The sequence below is a fragment of the Ailuropoda melanoleuca genome, chromosome 15, assembly GCF_002007445.2.
Source record: "Ailuropoda melanoleuca isolate Jingjing chromosome 15, ASM200744v2, whole genome shotgun sequence".
NCBI classification, from domain to species: Eukaryota; Metazoa; Chordata; class Mammalia; order Carnivora; family Ursidae; genus Ailuropoda; species Ailuropoda melanoleuca.
Window position 1 is genome coordinate 25,788,962 of NC_048232.1, and position 17,711 is coordinate 25,806,672.

At 43.8% G+C, this 17,711-nt stretch overlaps 1 long non-coding RNA gene across 1 annotated transcript in view; it reads right to left on the reverse strand.

Moving 5' to 3' along the window:
* Positions 1–1,863: 1,863 nt before the first annotated feature.
* The window catches only part of LOC117796456, a 25,949-nt gene continuing 10,101 nt past the window's right edge, over positions 1,864–17,711 (reverse strand). Inside the window, exons 2-3 of the long non-coding RNA XR_004620981.1 lie at positions 5,320–5,449; positions 1,864–2,402 (exon numbers count right to left, since the gene is read on the reverse strand). This is a non-coding gene — a long non-coding RNA (uncharacterized LOC117796456). The remainder of the gene's footprint in view (positions 2,403–5,319; positions 5,450–17,711) is intronic.

Here is a 17,711-nt window from a genome sequence, read left to right on the forward strand (position 1 = left end):
TGGAACTAAAGCAGCCCCCTGTTTTTGCAAATCAAATCTCCCTGGAACACAGCCATACCCATTAGTTTATATATTGTCTGTGGCTGCTTTCTGCCCCGCAGTACAGGACTGAGTAGTTGTGAGAGAGACCACATGGCTCTTGAAGACTGAAATATTGATTATCTGACCCTTTACAGGCAAACTATGCCGACCCTTTGTCCAAAGTTGTGATCTCCAATGGGGTAGGCACTAGTAACGTGCCTATTCAATTGTAAGTTCCTTAAATGAAAAATAATTGAAAATGCAGTTCCTCATTTGCCCTAGCCACATTTCAAGTGCTTGTTAGCCACCTGTGGCTCGTGGCTACCATATTGGACAGTGTAGATATAGAACGTTTCATCACTGCAGAAAGTTCTATTGAAACTTATATATGTTAATTAGTTATATGTTAGCATATATAAATCCTTAATGTTAAACCACAAGCAACCCAAACATATCAAGTTCTTTGATCTCCATCACTTTCTTTGATCCAAGATCAGTGTCATGTCAGGGAGTGATAGGTAAAGTCATTGACTGTCTCTGGGCAGTGTGGTATGGCTTGTCCCAGAAGTAACTGTCCATTTGGAATTCTCTCCAGTGCACTCATGATCTAATTTGTAAAAGTGATTATTTTCCTTTTCATACGTGAGTCTAAAAGCGGTAGGTGTTCTGGTAGTTCCCACATATTTCCTCCGGCTCCTGCAGTCACAATTCCTTGCTGGCCTTTTGGTGAGAGAAACAGACTCCTTGGACCATGGACCGACTTCCCTTGCTTGGCAGGAAGTTCACTCTGGACCTCAGCCTGAGACCCCATGGCTGTGCCCTAGGTGAGAGCCCACCCTACCGCTAAAAGTGAGCTGCTTTCCTGAGGAGAGACGGTCGAGGCTGGGGGAATCATTGCCTTCAGTCTGGACAAAGGTTTGGCTCTCTGCGGGATGTTATGTGGGACCTAGGGAAGCCGCTTCTGATCCAATCTGAGAACCATGCGTGTATTAGGGCAGAAGGCTACGTCGCTGTTCAGAGACTCAACAGTGCAAGCAGCTTTAAAGACAACGAAGCGTATTTGTTTCGTTTGACAGTCCAAGGTGAAAGTTCCAGATGCAGGCTGCTCTGTTCCACAGCTGTTAAAGGACACAGGTTCTGTCCCCATCTTTGCTCTGCCCTCTGCTGTCCTCAGCTCCCTGGAAGACTTGTCATCTGCATGGTTGAAGGTGGTTATAGGCATGTCCAGGTTTCAAGGTGTGAGAAGGAGTGCAAGTATGGAGGCGGTAGGTCTGCTCCACAGAGGCCTGGGCCCAGCCGTGTGGCTCCCTGCCGGCTCCCTGTCCAGACCATCGATGCCCAACTCCAAGCAGGGCTGGGAAGTGCGGCCTGGGCCTGTGCAGAGAAGTGGGGAGCAGGTCTGGGCACACCTCTGACTCTCTACTTAGTATTTATTGTTTGCTTTTCGAACATCAAGTCTCCACACCCACCAAGAAAATGTATCATTTCTTTTTTTACTTTCCCTTTCTTTAAAAAAAAAAAAGATTTATTTATTTGAGAGAGAAAGAGAGAGGGACAGTGAGAGAGCACACATGAGTGGGGGAAAGGGCAGAGGGAGAGAATCTTCAAGCAGACCCCCGGCTGAGTGTGGAGCCCAATGCGGGACCCCACACGGGGCTCCACACGGGGCTTGCTCCCAGGACCCTGAGATCATGACCTGAGCCAAAACCAAGAGTTACAGATGCTTAACTGGTTGTACCACCCGGGCGCCCCTCATCCTTTCCCTTTTTACCTTCCTCTCTACTTTCAAAACAAAAATATTCCAAGAATGAAAGGGAATTAGTTTTTCCACCTTTTGTTTATTGTTTAAAAAAAGACAAATCCCCAAACACAGATACTGAGCTGAAAATGTATTACATTTCCACAGGGAATGAACCCTTTCTGTCCGACTGCTAACCTCACTGAAATGGGTGCCTTTTGGTGTTTTCCTGGAGCAGGGGTGGGGTGGGACAGCGACCCCTCTCATCATATCTTCAACAGCCGGAAACAGAGATTCAACTGGAATGTTCTTCAGAGCCAATCAGCTGTGTGCAGGTCTCAGAGCTCCTCATTACTTTGTTCCCTTCATTCCACTAGAGCAGCTCCGAGTCATGACAACAGTGGGGATAATTGACGTGAAAACGCTCAACCCCAAGTGCCCAAGCTTCTCCCAAACAATTGCTGGATTGTTCCGGGACCTGTTGGTGCAACAAGCCTCCTGCTGAGAAGTTTGGCCCATAATTAGCAAGCAGCAGCTGTCAAGCCCATCAAATGGTTTTAGGTGATGAAATGAATGAGACAAAGCAGTTTCTTCTTCTTCTCGGGCAGGAAAGACGGTCAGTGGTTGAGTGGAGCTGACATTTCTGTAAAGGAAACTAAGTGAATTTGGCTTCCATTTCACACTCGTGCTTTCCAGACCGATACCGAATCTATGAGGCTCACCTCTTAAGCCTGGATCCCCCATACCCAGCTATGGGGCGGCACAGTCTTAATGAAGCTCAGGGAAGGCAAGGAAGGCAGGCTGCGGGTTGTAAGCCCCATCTGCTCTACGCTTGAATGACCCTTGAAAACCTCTGGGAATTCTCAAAACGGAGCATGTCTTGCTCTCCCCGACTCTGCAAGGAAGTCCGCCATGTGATAGTTTTCACCTTGACATTGACTTTTTGTATTTGGAGAGATGTGAAATGATGTCAGGTGAAAGGAAAGTTGGTGCTGGAAAAGCACCATTCACTGGATCCTTGTGACTCAAATAAAGGTAGATTTTCTCTTATCATTTACCTGCATTTAATGAAAATGTCCTGGTGTGAGGGCAAGAGTGGCAGGTGAGGAGAAACCTGATGGAAGTTGTCTAATTTCTCTGAGCCTCGGCTGTCTCACCTGTAACTGGGAATGTTCATTAGATAACTGGAATCTTCTCCAACTCTAAAAATATGTGAATAGATGGATAGTGTCCTTTACCAAATATTGTAACATACAGAGTTACGTTCTTGTAGTAGTTTCATATAAAATCTCTCTCTCTCTATAAACACATGTTAATATTTATAAACACACACACACACACACATATATATATATAAAGCTTTATGGACACACTGACGAATTAGATATTCCCCCATATGTCAATACTAGTTAGAAATACATGAGTTCAGCAGTGCCTGGGTGGCTGGGTCGGTTAAGTGCCCAACTCTTGATTTCAGCTCAGATCATGATCTCAGCATCGTGAGATCCAGCTCCGTGCTGGGTGTGGAGCCTGCTTAATATTCCCTCTCTCCCTCTGCCTTCCCCCCCTTAAAAAAAAGAGAGAGAGAGAGAGAAATGCATGAGTTCGAAGTGCGACTCACATGTCTCTGGATTGAATGAGAATGGGAATGAGTTACTTAGCATTACATAAACTGATATCCACATGGTCATTGTTATAATATCATCATGCTTACACCTGTGAGAACCATAATACTATAAACAAGTTACGTAAAGAGCAGAAATTCTGTTGACATTTTATGGGTGCTAAAGGAACTGTGATGGGAAATCTTTCAAAATAGGAAAATGCCCACTTACTTTAAATCTCACTGCAAATTTAGTTCTTAAAAAGCCTTCAGCCAATTGTGTTGTTACGGAATCGGGAGAAAACATACAGTGCATAATTGTACATTGTTTATTATACTTTCCAAACCATGCCGCCTCTTGGTAGGCTTTAAATTGTAACCAGGTGAAACGAAATCAAACCTCTGGCATCAATAGCACAAGGGCACCTGTGAAATGAATTGCATATGAATATGTATTTGGGAATTTTGTTTATATTTCCCTCTGTTTCAGATTATCTAATGGCACAAAACAACAGCTGCTGCATGGCCTCTGGGAGAATGTAGTGAAGAAAAATATCTTATTTATATATCTTATTTAACTTAGAAAATAGCCAATTTGCAGGTTAAAAGAATAAAGTTTTCTTTTTCTTTTCGTTTTCCTTTTTTTTTTTTTTTTGAGATAGAGAGCGAGCAGGCGCGTGCCCATGAGCTGGGGGGTGGGGCAGAAACAGAATCCCAAGCAGGCTCCACGCTCAGCACAGCCCCACGCGGGCTTCGATCTCACGACCCTGAGGTCATGACCTGAGCTGAGATCAAGAGTTGGACGCTGAACCCACTGAGCCACCCAGGTGCCCCTAAAGTTTTAGTTTTCAATTAATGCACTTTTTATAATCTAGACTGTGAAGAATTGTAATGCTAGAGATGGGATAAGTTAAGGTAGATATTCAGGAAACAAGCCCTTCTATTACTTTTTTGCCTTTCTTTTCCCCGTTATATTCCCAGCTTAGATCACTTGTACGTGGCACACAGAAGGAGCTCAGTAAGTGTTTGTTCAGTGAATAATTAAAGAACAAATGAACGAATTTGGGAAGAGTTGCCTATCAAGGCTTTGTGAACCTCAGAGGTCCATTTTTATAAAGCTGTCCGAGACCAAAAAGTTGAAGAGCTTCTCATCTCTCTGGGGACTAAGGGAATGAAATGTTTTATTGTCAGCTAAACCTAGCCTACAAGGTTGTCAGTCACGGAAGAGATTTGGATTCACTGACTTGGCCTCTGCAGAGACGGTCTGCAAGATGGTGCTGGCATCGCATATCCATCCTGCATCTCTCTGAACCATGGAATTTAATATCCCTGTGGGGACCGAAGGCCATTTGTTTTTTTGTCAATGATCTCAAACTGTTTGCTGAATACCCACCACGCGCTGTGCGCCTGGTGCTAGGTTCTAGAGATTCAGAAATGAGTGACAAAAGTCCTGCCCTTCTTTGGGGGAGTTCTCAGTTTGTCACGGGAAAGAAACACATAAAGAGACTCGGTGATGAGCAGAAGATTTGGAACCTGGCTCTGGCCTTTTCTAGCCACATGGTTGCATCTAAATGCTGTTTCAGTTTCTTCGTGAACAAAGTGGGAGGTGGCATACACACGTATTGCTAGTAAATGGCGTATTTGAACTCTGATCTCTTGGAATCCTCAGTCTGCTGTGTCCTTTCTATTGGGTACAGCTGTTTATTATTATTTTGTATTTTTTTAAAAAATATTATTTATTTATTTATTTATTTGACAGAGAACGAGAGAGTGAGGGGGGAGGGGCAGAGGGAGAAGCAGACTCCCTGCTGAGTGGGGAGTCCATCTCGGGGCTCTATCCCAGGGCCCCAAGATCATGACCTGAGCCGAAGGCAGATGCTTAACCAACTGAGCCACCCAGGGGCCCCTCTATTCCGTATAGCTGGTTAAAGTAGGTTGCGATGGAATGATCTTTTACCGCCATGTTTGGGTTCTTTCTTAGTTCTGACTGGCTCCCCATCACCTCCTGTGCCTGAAGGACTCCAGGCTGGCTTTTCTGCTCTTTTCAGCATTTCTGCTTCTTGTTCTTCATTTCTTTCTCCCCCTCACTGTGAAAACAGAACATAGTCTTAGTATTACTTTTCTAGCCTCCTGTACCTGCAGCGAATTTACAGCTTGTTTGACATTTCTAAGATTCTTTTCCACAGTTGCTGGAAACAAAAGTGAAGGGGGGCTTGTGTGTGCACATGGGTGTTTAAAAGTTGGAAGGGAAAGTGGGCTTCCTTTGGGGTTGTTTCCTTGTTTGGTCTTCCCCTACAGGTCCAGTTTTTTTTTTTTTTAAGCCACAATTGTTGTTGTTATTTTGCACAAAGGAAAACACATCAGGTATATTGAGAAGAAAAATGAGACGTGAAGTAAGTGTCCTGGGGTGAAGAGTGTTAGAGAGGGAAAAGAACTTACGAAAGAATGGGTGTGAAGACACTGAGAATTTTGCCTTTGAGGGATGAAGTTGATAAATGCGGTAATTAAAAAAAAAAAAAGACTGCGAATGTCTTGACATTACTCTCTTCGAGAGGCGGGGTCTATGTCCTTTCTCCTGAAATCTGGGTGGGCTTGTGACTCGCTTGTAACCTGTGGAATATTTCATGATTTTCACGGCTAGGTGAAAAGCGCGATGTAGCTTTCACTTCGTTGACAGGGACACTCAAACTGTTGGAGCTCTGAGCTGGCCAGAAGCCCAGGCCACTTTGTGGAGAGGGCACTTGAAGGCTCTGGTTGAGGTCTCAGTGGACAGCCGGCATCAACCACCAGATATGTGAGCGAAGGTGTCTCCAGAAGATTCTGCCCCCAGCTGTTGAGTCTGCCTTGGCTGTGGAGTTTTCCCAGTTGAGATTCTAGATATTGCTGAACAGACATAAACAATTTTCATTGTACTCTGACCAAATCCCTGACCCACCGAATTTGTGAGCATAAAGAAATGGTTGTTTCAAGCTGTTAAGTTTTGGGGTAATTTGTTATGGAGCAATGGGGCACGGGAATAAGGATGTGGAGTGGGAGGGAGTGACAGCTGGCATGAGGCATTACTCTCCCTTTTCCTTTGCCACCACATATTTTGCCACGGATGGTTTTCCCCTGAATAAACACTGGGGCAAAGAAAGAAAATTGGCGATAAGGGTCCAGAAGAGGTCTTAGCATCAATTTCAAGGGGAAGAAGGAGATAGAGAGGAAGTTCTCGTGGGCAACAGCTCCAGGCAGCCATGTTATGCACCCCAACACAAATCCAAGGTAAACGAATTGGTGGACACCTCTACAAAAGTTCCTTTATAAATAATCAAATTTCAGGAATGGCGATTCTATTTTCGTAAACTCGGAGATATTCATCAGTTTCCTGGTCCAGATTTTTCAAAAGGCATGTTCCTATATGGACTGTGGGAATGGTTATTCTCTTGAGTGTCTGATAGTGGAGAGGAATGGCACAGGTGAAATAAAATCAAGGATCGTCTGTCCAGGCCAAGTTAGGTCCATGGAGCAGAGAAAGTGGCTATCATCCCAACACAGAACTGGGCCCAGCTATTGAATGTGAGGCACTTATACTCCAGGCTCTCCACCTTGAGGCACAGCATGACTCTCACAGGGCTTTGAGATACCCGGCTACACAAATAAAGAACGCATAGAGATTCAGTGCCCACTATCCTCAGCACGAAGTTTTCCCTTGGGATATAATTTATAGATTAATCTTCTCTTAAAAAAAGAAAGAAAATGATCTCAACTAGGGGAGAAAGGCTTCCAACCCAGTAGATTTCTTAAATTGTTCTTATGAATAGAACTGTTTTTCTAATTTCTTCCCTAAGTTTGTGTATGATATATTATTACGCCAGAATGTGAAACCAGCCAAATGAGCCCCAGGAAAGAAATGTTGCTCCAAAGTAAATATAGGAACTTGGTTAATGCCCCACGATCAGATATCTTGCAAATAAGACACACAATTAAAAAATCATCGTATATGACATTGGGAGTTACCGATTATATGAGATAGTCCCCCTCCCATGCTGAAGTGGAAATCTGATATACTTACTGAGCCTGGAGAAGAATTCTGGGAAAATAGAACTTTGAACCCGTATAGAGAAGAGTGAGTGATTATGTAGAAATGTGGCAGAAAACTAGGGGACACAGAGGAGCAAAGAGCAGATCATAAATCTTTAATAGAGCAAATGTTCAGCAAACCATTGTAGCTGCATGAAGGGGTATGACATTTGTGGACATGAGGCAATGCTCAAATTTTAGTTAGCACCAGTTGGAACAAAACTGCCAGGTTCAATTTGATTAAAGTATATATATATATATATATATATATATATATATATATTTAAAGATTTTTTAAATTTATTTGTCAAAGAGAGACAGTGAGAGAGGGAACACAAGCAGGGGGAGTGGGAGAGGGAGAAGCAGGCTTCCCTCTGAGTAGGGAGCCCTATGAGGGGCTTGATCCCAGAACGCCGGGATCATGACGTAAGCCGAAGGCCGACGCTTAACGACTGAGCCACCCAGGCGCCCATATACATATATATTTAAAAGGATCTTCTCATGGAAAGGAAAGGCGAAGTGAAACAGCAGTCTACTTTATTTTAAGTAGAAGAATAAAATTCCACTAAAGGAAAGAATTAAGGATGGGGTGGTATTTTTTCTTTTTTTAAACCTCACTCTACGGTGGCTTTTATCTTGCAAAGGATACAATTTAAGAGATGTATTAGTAAGTGTACTTTTTCACAGCATCAGAAAAATAAGCATAAGGTAGGAAAATGGAAACTCTATGAGACAATAAAACAAACTATGACAAGCTTATTGCTTGACTTAGAATAAGTCATTGTCTGGGATTGGAAAAATTGTTATGATAAAACCTTCTTATATTGTGATATTATTTTACTTTAAAAAGCCAATTTAGGCAACTGGGGATATATATTTAGGTAAAATGTTACGAAGGGACTGTCTTCAAATCAAGATCGTTCAGGGCAAAAGGAGATTCAAAGATTTCCTTAAAAAACCCATTCTGACCTTCCCTCCACCCCCTGCCCTTTTTTGCTTGGGGAAAGGTAATGTAAATCCCCCCGTTTTATGGGCAATGATCAGCTTTGTTCTTTGCTTCATGTAGATGGGATCCCGCTTTCTTGACATTGAGCATCTTTACATGTTTAGGGACATTAAAGTTTTTCCCTTCTCTGGGGTCTTACAAATGGTTGACACTTGTCCAGCAAAATTGTAGACCCTGGTCTTAAAGGACCAAAGACTGAAATGGAGCTAGTTTCCTACAATGATTCTACGGCCTGGAGAATTCCCTAAGGAAAAACCTGCCTACTGCCATTTATTGAACTAATTAAAAAATAAAAACATAACTTTCAATAAAAAGTATATTGCAGAGAATAATACTAATTAGGTGTTTTTTTTGTTTTGTTTTTTTTTTTGCCTCATAAAAAATGTAACCTGATCTTTCTCTTTTGAAGGCTTCCAATGCTTAGTAAATTTTGTTAATTGGTTAATTAAGTTTTCCGATGCTGGGATAGTACATGGTCAGGCTTTCTTCTATAGGCTCACATCGATATCCTTGTGTCCCCTCTGGTCTCCGACTGGGTTTTCTTATTACAGCCCAACAAAAGGAGTATACTCTGTCTTGGAAGAGAACTTAAAAGGTGATCTGGCCTCGTCTTTGCCTCCAGCAAGTGCACTGTAAGCCAATAAATGAAGACAGGCGGTGTATAGACGGGGAGGTGACTGACTTTAGACCATGGGCAGCTCGTGAGGTCAAGACGAGACAGAATGACACCACCCAGCTTCACAATCCAGAAATCCGATATTTGCCTATTTCGGTAATAATCAGGCTGTAGGGAAGAGAGCACAAACCCATAACGCAGGTTTCATCAGAATGATACCTGCTAGAATTACTATAGTCTAGAGAGTGGTTTCCAGTGACCTGTGCTTGTAGGCGCCCCCACCCCGACCAGCGCTGTGTGTGGAGATCCTACAGGCCTTGTATTCACCTTTTGTAGGAGTTTTTAAGAGGATGTTGGAGGTAGAAGAGATGCCCCAGCAGTCAAGTCTGTCAAGACCTTATGTTCCATCTTTTAATATGGTGTTTGCATGGCTTTACTGGTGCTGGAGAAGTGTGTCACCTTGTGTAATAAAACCACGGGCCTTTGCGTAAAGAGTCCTCTCTGGTTTTGACTCATTCAAGGTTTTTAAGTGGAACACATTGTCATGAAGATTTCCAATTGTAACCAAGGAACCCTGAGCTCGGAAGTGAGGTTTTCCCAAATATTTGTAAGAAAGACAATCGTGGAACGGATTTTATCTGGGGCACTGAGTACTTTTGAAGTCTTGGGTAAGACCGGGTAAGACCGGACGTTTTGTAGGCTTTCCTTTGTGTGTCAGGGAAATTTTCAACAAGGCAGGCAGCTAGATAAAAGAGAAACCCCGCCTCGTTGGAGATGAAAGTCTTCAAACTGGGGCATGCCAAATTCATCAGAGACGATCGCCTCAAAGGAAATATTCACTTTCTTTTGAAAATTCATTATTATGAAGCCCATTGTGTGATTAGGCCAGTTGTGTGATTATTGAGAAACAACTAAAAATAATAAATGACTGCCTCCTCAAAGGCATGTTAATGGGTGATCTTTTTGGTGGAAACTGTGAGATGTGGATATCCTAGGTGCCCGGTTTCCCGATGGCTACAGCACAATCTGTACCCATCAATTTCTAACTAAGAAAGCTCCTGTCCAGCTATGGTATGGAGAAAAGTGGAGGCTTTTAAAAGAATTCTTGGGAACATGGAAAATATTTTACATTGGAACTTCAGAAGAAAGATCTATTTTTCTGCTCTGGTTTTGGCTCACCAGAGCGATCCTGCCCTTTCCTAAATGGCAACCAGCACTGAGCACTGCTTGGACCATGCCCTGGGCAGGAAGCACCCCCACTGCCCCAAGCCAGATCTCGTTTTCAGGACGGAATCTTGAGAGATCTTGAGGCACTAAATCCACAGCTCCTATTCACTCAGCCCTGAAAAGGCGGCATTGTGAAAAGGAGCACAGGTGAAGGCAGGTGACTACAGATGAAACTGATTATTTCCCAAAAGACCAGTGGGCTCTGGTCTGGTGACGCTTTCCTGACATTCCCCAGATCTTCCTCCTCATGTCCAGTGTGGTGCCATGCTGTGTGTGCTGTCAGAATATGGTGTACAGTTTCGCTCTTGAACCAGAAAAACAAGTGAAAATATTCATGTCCTACTTACCTAGTCATAATGCACATTGAGCCAGAAATAATTGCTTACATTAAAAAGCAAGAAAAATCATCTTAGGAAGACACGAAGACCATGTCCCACTAAGCAAGGAGAACCTCTGAGATCAGACATGGCTGACTTCAAGAAATGTGTTTCCTCTCCAACCCCCGTCCCCACACCTACCTAAAACGAGAAAGTCAAACATAGGCACAGAGTTTTTAAAATAGAGAAAGGGTCCTTTGATTAAAATATACAAAGGAAGACATGTTATAATAAGAATGAGGAATTGAAAACGGAAAGACCATTTCCACCAAGAAGTCATCCTGGATTTGGCAAGGATAGCATTGGATTTTTCCCCTCTATCATGGCATGTCTTCTGTTTAATGCTGAATGTTATGGCAAAGCCAAAGAAAATATATTACATAGGCCTTGATTTCAAAGTTTCAGGAAGCTCAGATCCCAAAATAGCGAGAGGGAGGGGAATTGAAGCGTTTGCAAAAGTAAGATAGCTATCAGACCAATATATGTAAATGGGTCAGATTTCCCTATCAAAACAAGGCTAAGGCTTTTTTTTTTCCTTTGTCCAGAAATACTTTTCCTAACAGAACAGAGAAATTCACAGAGAGTTGCGTATAAATCGAGAGCTTATAACTGCAATCACGTTTTAATGTCTTCACTTTTTAAAAGGAAGTCTATGATGAATCCTTCTTACAGAGAAGGATTATTTTGTAATATGCAAAACCACCTCTAAGAGATGTGAATATTGGAGTGTTTTATGTTCAAAAGGAGGCTTCTCTGTACCAAAGCTTTACTAAGTGGGTAACTGTTTCTCTGATATGTGGTGATTACTTTCTCTTAACTCCTTCCATTTAGTTCAGTTTAATGCTGGTTTCACTTTTGATTATGTTTAAGCACATCTACACTTAGGGAGATGGGAGTCAGGGGAGGCTAGGCCTTGAAGTTGCTTACAAACCAAAGGAAACATAACATTCAGCTTCTGTGTTTGCTTTATGTGCGCATTTCCAGGTCTGTCCGTAATAGATTCACACACCTTTAGAGACCAAATTTTAATCTATAAGCTATTGAAGAAAAGAGACACACACGCGATTCAATCAATAGAACAAATGTAGTCCAATATAGAGATGAATCAATCTCATCTAGACTGATAACCGTAGTGCTATGTACTTTTACAGAATCTAGAAATCAGGACAATTATTTCAAAAGTCAATAAAAGTCAGATCACTGGGAATGAGAAGACACTCATGCATCCTTCTGAAGCTTGCAGTTAAAACTTGCAGCTTGGTGAAGGCTCTTTTGGAAATATTTCCTTATAAAATCAGTGGCCTGTCATTCCCCAAACACACTAGAATAATGTTGGGGAGGACAGGGAACAGGGTTTCTCTGCTTTGGGGAACCTGAGCACGATGCCAGCGTCAGGGACCCAGGCCACTGGGGTCTCTTGGGGATGAAGCAGAAAGCCATCACACACTTAGCCTCTGAAGGGTATGACACACGGAAGTTCTAGGTCTGGGGCCAAGACCAGAGAGTTCTGACCCTGGGGAGAGAAGCTCCAAATCAACCAGAGTGCATAAGTGGAAGCCATTTTTCTTTGCTCACTACAGACTCACAACTACAACGAAGAAGGGAGTTTTTCCTTTCAAGGAATCCTGGGTAGAATGCATTCCGTTCAATGAAATCTTACAAAAAAAAAAAAGAAAAAAAAAAGTCAAGATCCCTGTGGTAGGTATCGGTCATTGGTTTCCAGTTACTCAACCTTTTTACAAGTCTTAAGGATCCTATAAACTTTGAAAGTTGTAGTAAAATATTTATAGAGCAAGTCAAAGAAAAGTATAAAACAGTAGTCTAGGTGACATTCTGACATGACGAAAATTCCTTTCTACTGCTCTTACTTTTTGATTCGTGAGGGTATAAGTACCCAGCCTGTGGAAATTTCAGCTCCCTTCACCCCACAGACCTGGAGCTGGGTGAGTCCCACAGCTGCTATGTTCTTTCACTTTCCATCTTTCTAGTGTTTACTTTAGAAATCCGAGAGATGATTTCGATGAGAAGGGACAGTCCCAATCCAGGGTGCCACAGCTGAAATCTCTCAGGTCATGACTCCTTCTGAATTTCCAGAGAGGGGGCATCGGAGCCACGTCTCCACTGTGTACGAGAAAGCCTAGAGTAGCAATTGCTGTTCCAGGTTTTTTGGGCAGATATAAAATGGAGGCCTGAGTAGTAAAATCTGCCACCCCAAAGCCCCGAGATACTCTTGATTCAAGCGTCATAGGGCCCTGGTGGAGCTCCATCTGGAACTGCCACATTTTGCCTTTGTGCCTTCAATTTCCTGGCCAGATCTTAGGGTCCTTCCCTTTCCGGCCAGGGCGCGGGGGCCTCTGAAGATGGGGTGCTATTCACCAGCTGCTGCCACACCACTGAAGAGAGGGGACTGATTTCCAGCAAAGGAATACAGGGTTCCTAACCATGTGCGGGGCAGGAAAACGCTATCGCATATAAATGCATGCAATATTATTCCAGGAAAAACATATGAATGTTTTGGAAGTCATAAGGGATTTCCTAAATAACGATGGTGCATGGCAGCCAAGAGGGTTTTGCTCAAAGAAAGCCCAAGATCATAACTGAAAGTGTGTTATGAGGCAAGAAAAGGTCAAGAACCACGGGCAAAAATAATGTCTCGTTTGGTCCTGCTACCATAACTCTGGGGGTGAAATTAAGTTCATGTCCCTTTATGCAAAAGTATGCTGATAAAGTAATGAGGTAGGTGCCTCCACAAATATTATCTGAATGAACGCCCTAATAAACGTGGCCTTCAAATCAGTGCCTGCTGAAGACTAATTCCTATGGCATACGTTGGCTTAAATTTCTTTTTGTTGCTGCTTAAACCAAGTTTTTGAAAGTTTTTGCTCAACCCCTCTTACCCCCTAGATTTTTTCTTTTGAAGATTTTATCCATTTTTCATTTGAGAGAGAGAGAAAACACGAGCAGAGGGGAGGGACAGAGGGGCAGAGACAAGCAGACTCCCCGCTGAGCGAAGAGTCCGACACAGGGCTCGATCCCAGGACCCTGGGATCATGACCTGAACCGAAGGCAGATGATTCATAGACTGAGCCACCCAGGTGCCCCTCTCCCTAGATTTTTAAAACTTATTTTTCGCCTAGATTGTGACACACACACTACTCCTCGGAGACTCTTGAGGTTTTGTATGTCTGACTACTGAAAATACACCTATTTAACTCTGTAATTAGCTATCTGCTGGGCTTAGGCCCCATGCAGGAATGTATCCTGGCACAGAGTAAAAGTGGACAAAGAAGTGTGTTGCGTGAATGACCTTAAGACGTAGTTTGTGATCTATGCAAAAAAGTTTGCCTAATATTTTGAACTTATATTTTGTTTTACACCAAAGCGGCGTCACCCCATGTGACACCTCTCTTCACCGGCTCTGTTTTCAGATTTTGGTTGACTTTACGAATCAAATGCATCTTCTTGGTATAAAGATTTATAACCACTGAGACTATTTGAAAAGAATGTGCTGTTGGCTCTGGAGGCAGTCCCAAAGGAGGAATTTCCAAAATATTTTGAACCATGACTGCATCATTGTGTAGTGATGCCCAGTGGAAAAATATTTTTTAAAGCAATAGAACCCTTCTGTAAAAGTTACTCGGAGTGCCGGAGAACTCCACCCGCTGTTGTGGCAGACTTCCTTTGCTCGGGGAAAATCAGCGGGATTCCAATTTGTCCACGAACAATCATTTGTGTGAATGAGAGCCATCGTCAATCTGACTCAGGTATTTTAAGATGCGATGTCATGTGTTTTATTTAATATAAATCAAGTCTAGCTTTAGCAGGGCACTGTCCCCGTGGCTTCTCCAAATATGGATTTAGATTTCGGCGATTGTCTCTATAATTGTTCAAGGACAATGTATGCGTGTGTGTGAGTATGCGTGTGTCTGAGTATGTGTGTGTCTGAACGCACGTGCATTTTGTCAAGTTATTCATTTAAGGACACTGCAAAACCCAGAAGGTAGCCTGGCCCTCTCCTCACTTCGCATTGGACAAGACTGGGAAGAGAAATTAAACCAGGTTTAGCCCAGTGCTCTCTGGGTCAGAGCCCCAGGCGTGGCGTTATTAAGGCCAGTAGATGGAAATAAACCATGGATTATTGTGGTTGGAGTTTGGGGCCATGGAAACTGCATTGCAGCTGGTGTGGGTTTAAAGGTTCCTCTTGTAGGAAGAGGAAACTTTGCCAGTCATCTTGGGGTGAAGGATGCAGGCCGGGCACTGAGGGGTCTGGGGCTGCGAGCCCAGCACTGCATTCGGGGGTGTGAAAGAGACCTGGGGATTTGTTGAGAAAAGCCTGAGCCCTCTCACTCACGTGAAAGTTGGCCAAGACGTACAGGGAGGGTCTGAGGTTGGCTTTTGGAGCTGTGAACCCCTAGAGAAGCCACTTCTAATAAGCATGTAAATGTTTCTCCGAGGGCAATTGTGTCCACCCTGACTCTTCAGTAAAATTTTATTAAACAATCAGACTGTTCCTCACTGCGCTTTGGGGAATTAACAGGCCGAGTCGGTGTCTGGTTTGCGCTTGACTTGCTGTGGGGAAGGCAGAGAGGCCTGGAAGAAGCCAGCTCTTCACACACAGCTCTTGAAGCTCAAGGTGTCCCTGCAATTCATTCAGGATCCACCTCGGCTGGTGTTTGGAGGGTGGCCTCTTTACCTCGGTCAACACTCCCTGCCTGCTCCTCAGTGGGCCACGTGGATCTTTATTCTTCACCCCTCAACTCTGGGGGTCTGCTTTCTCTCGGTCTATTAGGGAGCCTCTCCCATGGGCCTTCCAGTACCCCTCGGTGGCTTCAACCCTGCTAGTTCGCATTCAGGGCCCTGTCCCCTGCCACTCATTGTTCTATCTTTTCCTGTCTTCGGCCTTCCTGTTAAAGTCTCACCCATGGGGAGCCCAGGTGGCACAGTCGGTTAAGGGTCTGCCTTCGGCTCAGGTCATGATCCCACGGTCCTGGGATCGAGCCCCGCGTCGGGCTCTCTGTTCAGCGGGGAACATGTTTCTCCCCCTCTCTCTGCTTGTGCTCTCTCTCTCTTTCTGTGTCAAACAAATAAATAAAATCTTAAAAAAGAAATAAAGTCTCACCCATTCCACTCTGTCTTTTCCTCTACCCGTTGTCCTGGATGAAGCCAGAGATTCCTCTCCATTTGTTGTTGGCAGGATGAGGGTGAAGGACAGCAAGTCTCCAGTCTGGGCCATGTAGGTGGTCTCCAGACTTTTCCACTCACTAAGGACAACTGCTTCCTAGAGAAACCCTCGAGTATGATTAAACTGAGTCTCTTTGGTCCACTTTAAGTTGTATTACAAAAGCCCCCGTCGGGTGACCCTCAAGAGGGAAAAATGCTTCCCACTACGCTGCGATGAACCTAGAAGTCTCTCAAATTTGCTCACTGCTTGATTTTTAAAATATTATCTGACACATTCCCCATCTCTGGATCTCCAGGGTACCTGGTGGAGTGGAGGACGTTTTGGTAAGGCAGTTTCCCTCTTCGCCCGGGGCCCAGGAAACCACCGTGACACCGTTAGGTTACATTTTTGGTAGAACCGAGTGGGAACTGTCATCAGCAATTTTCCAGTGCATGGATGGATTCCCAAACACGGAACACTTTGCGTATCATCTTATTAGTTTGATTGCATTACCAAATCAGAAAATTGCCTGGCCTACTTAAGACCAATTATTTAAAAACAAAAGACAATTCAAAGATGTTTTTGCTTTGCAAGAAACTCTTTGGGAACACCATGTCCTAGGAAGGGATTAGGAAGTAGGTCTGGAATCATGCCTGGTTCCGGTCAGCCAGCCCGCCGCCGAAGTGCTGAAAGGAGCACTTTATGGTGCCCGAGCGTCCTGCGTATATGATGAGGTGGGCGGAGGGCCTCGTTAATGGTGACGTCACACGCACTGCCTTCTTATGTTCTTATGTCCTGATTCCCAGGAACACCAACTTCATAAAAATACTTCTCTCCCTTAAACTGCCCATTAACCTTTCTAAGTTGGCTAATGATTAATGTCATTAGCTTCAGGATGGGACGACAACTCCCCAGGAGGGTTTAGCCCCCACAAGGGGGGTGGCTGTAAGAACTCTAGGCTGCTGTCCTCAGTCTGTCTGGGTGTGGAGATAATGGTTTTACCCCTCCATCAGCGCCTTTTATTGCGGCCATAATTATGCATCTGTTCGGTTAGCACCTGCCCTACTAGTTGGGAGAGAGAACCCAAATAACAATGTCAAGTTTATCAGACGTGCACGAGGTGGACACTGCAAGTGATGCAGCGACCTTGTGTGTGGGAACCAAAGTGTCCAGGTTCTGAGCCTGTTTGGACTCCCCTTACCCTCGGCCTCATTCTATCAGCTTCAACTTTTATGATATCGCCATTTCCATAGGTCAAAAAATAACCAAATATCAGCAACTTCCTAGGGTTCAGCCCAACAGGTTTTGTTCTCCGTTCGTCTAGATCGTAAGTCACAGGCAGAGAGGAAGGACAGAGCTGGGTGTAGTACTTTTTAAATTCTGAATTGCCCTGGCGTGGGCTATATGGTTTTTGTACACTTTTGTAATGTTATAGGCACTTGGTTTCTGAACAGTTTCCACTTCTTGGGTTGAGACGCATAAGGTAATGAGTTCATAAGGTTTCATGTCATGATAGTGACTAAAAATAGTTTCCATGGTATTTTCATTAAGTTACGAGGGATAAGAGCGTCGTGTTTACAGAAGAAATATTTGCAGTCTTAAAGGGCACGTGGGACCCTGCAAATAACGAAGGATGACTGCAGTCAGGAAGACTTGTTTGAATTAGTAGCAGGTGGACTTCGAGACAGCAGAAGTCACGACTTGTCCCGCTGTTTAGTGATGGATAAGGGAAATGAGAAAGGAAGAAGAATTAGCATTGCTTACCTACCCTGTGACTCATCTTTCCACGTATTTTATCTTTCCATCCTAAAGATGCAGTGGGACAGACATTGTTATCGCCATAAGTGACAGATGTTCTGAGCAGTGTTTAAAAAGTGTCAAGGTCTGGGGGGTCCCTGGG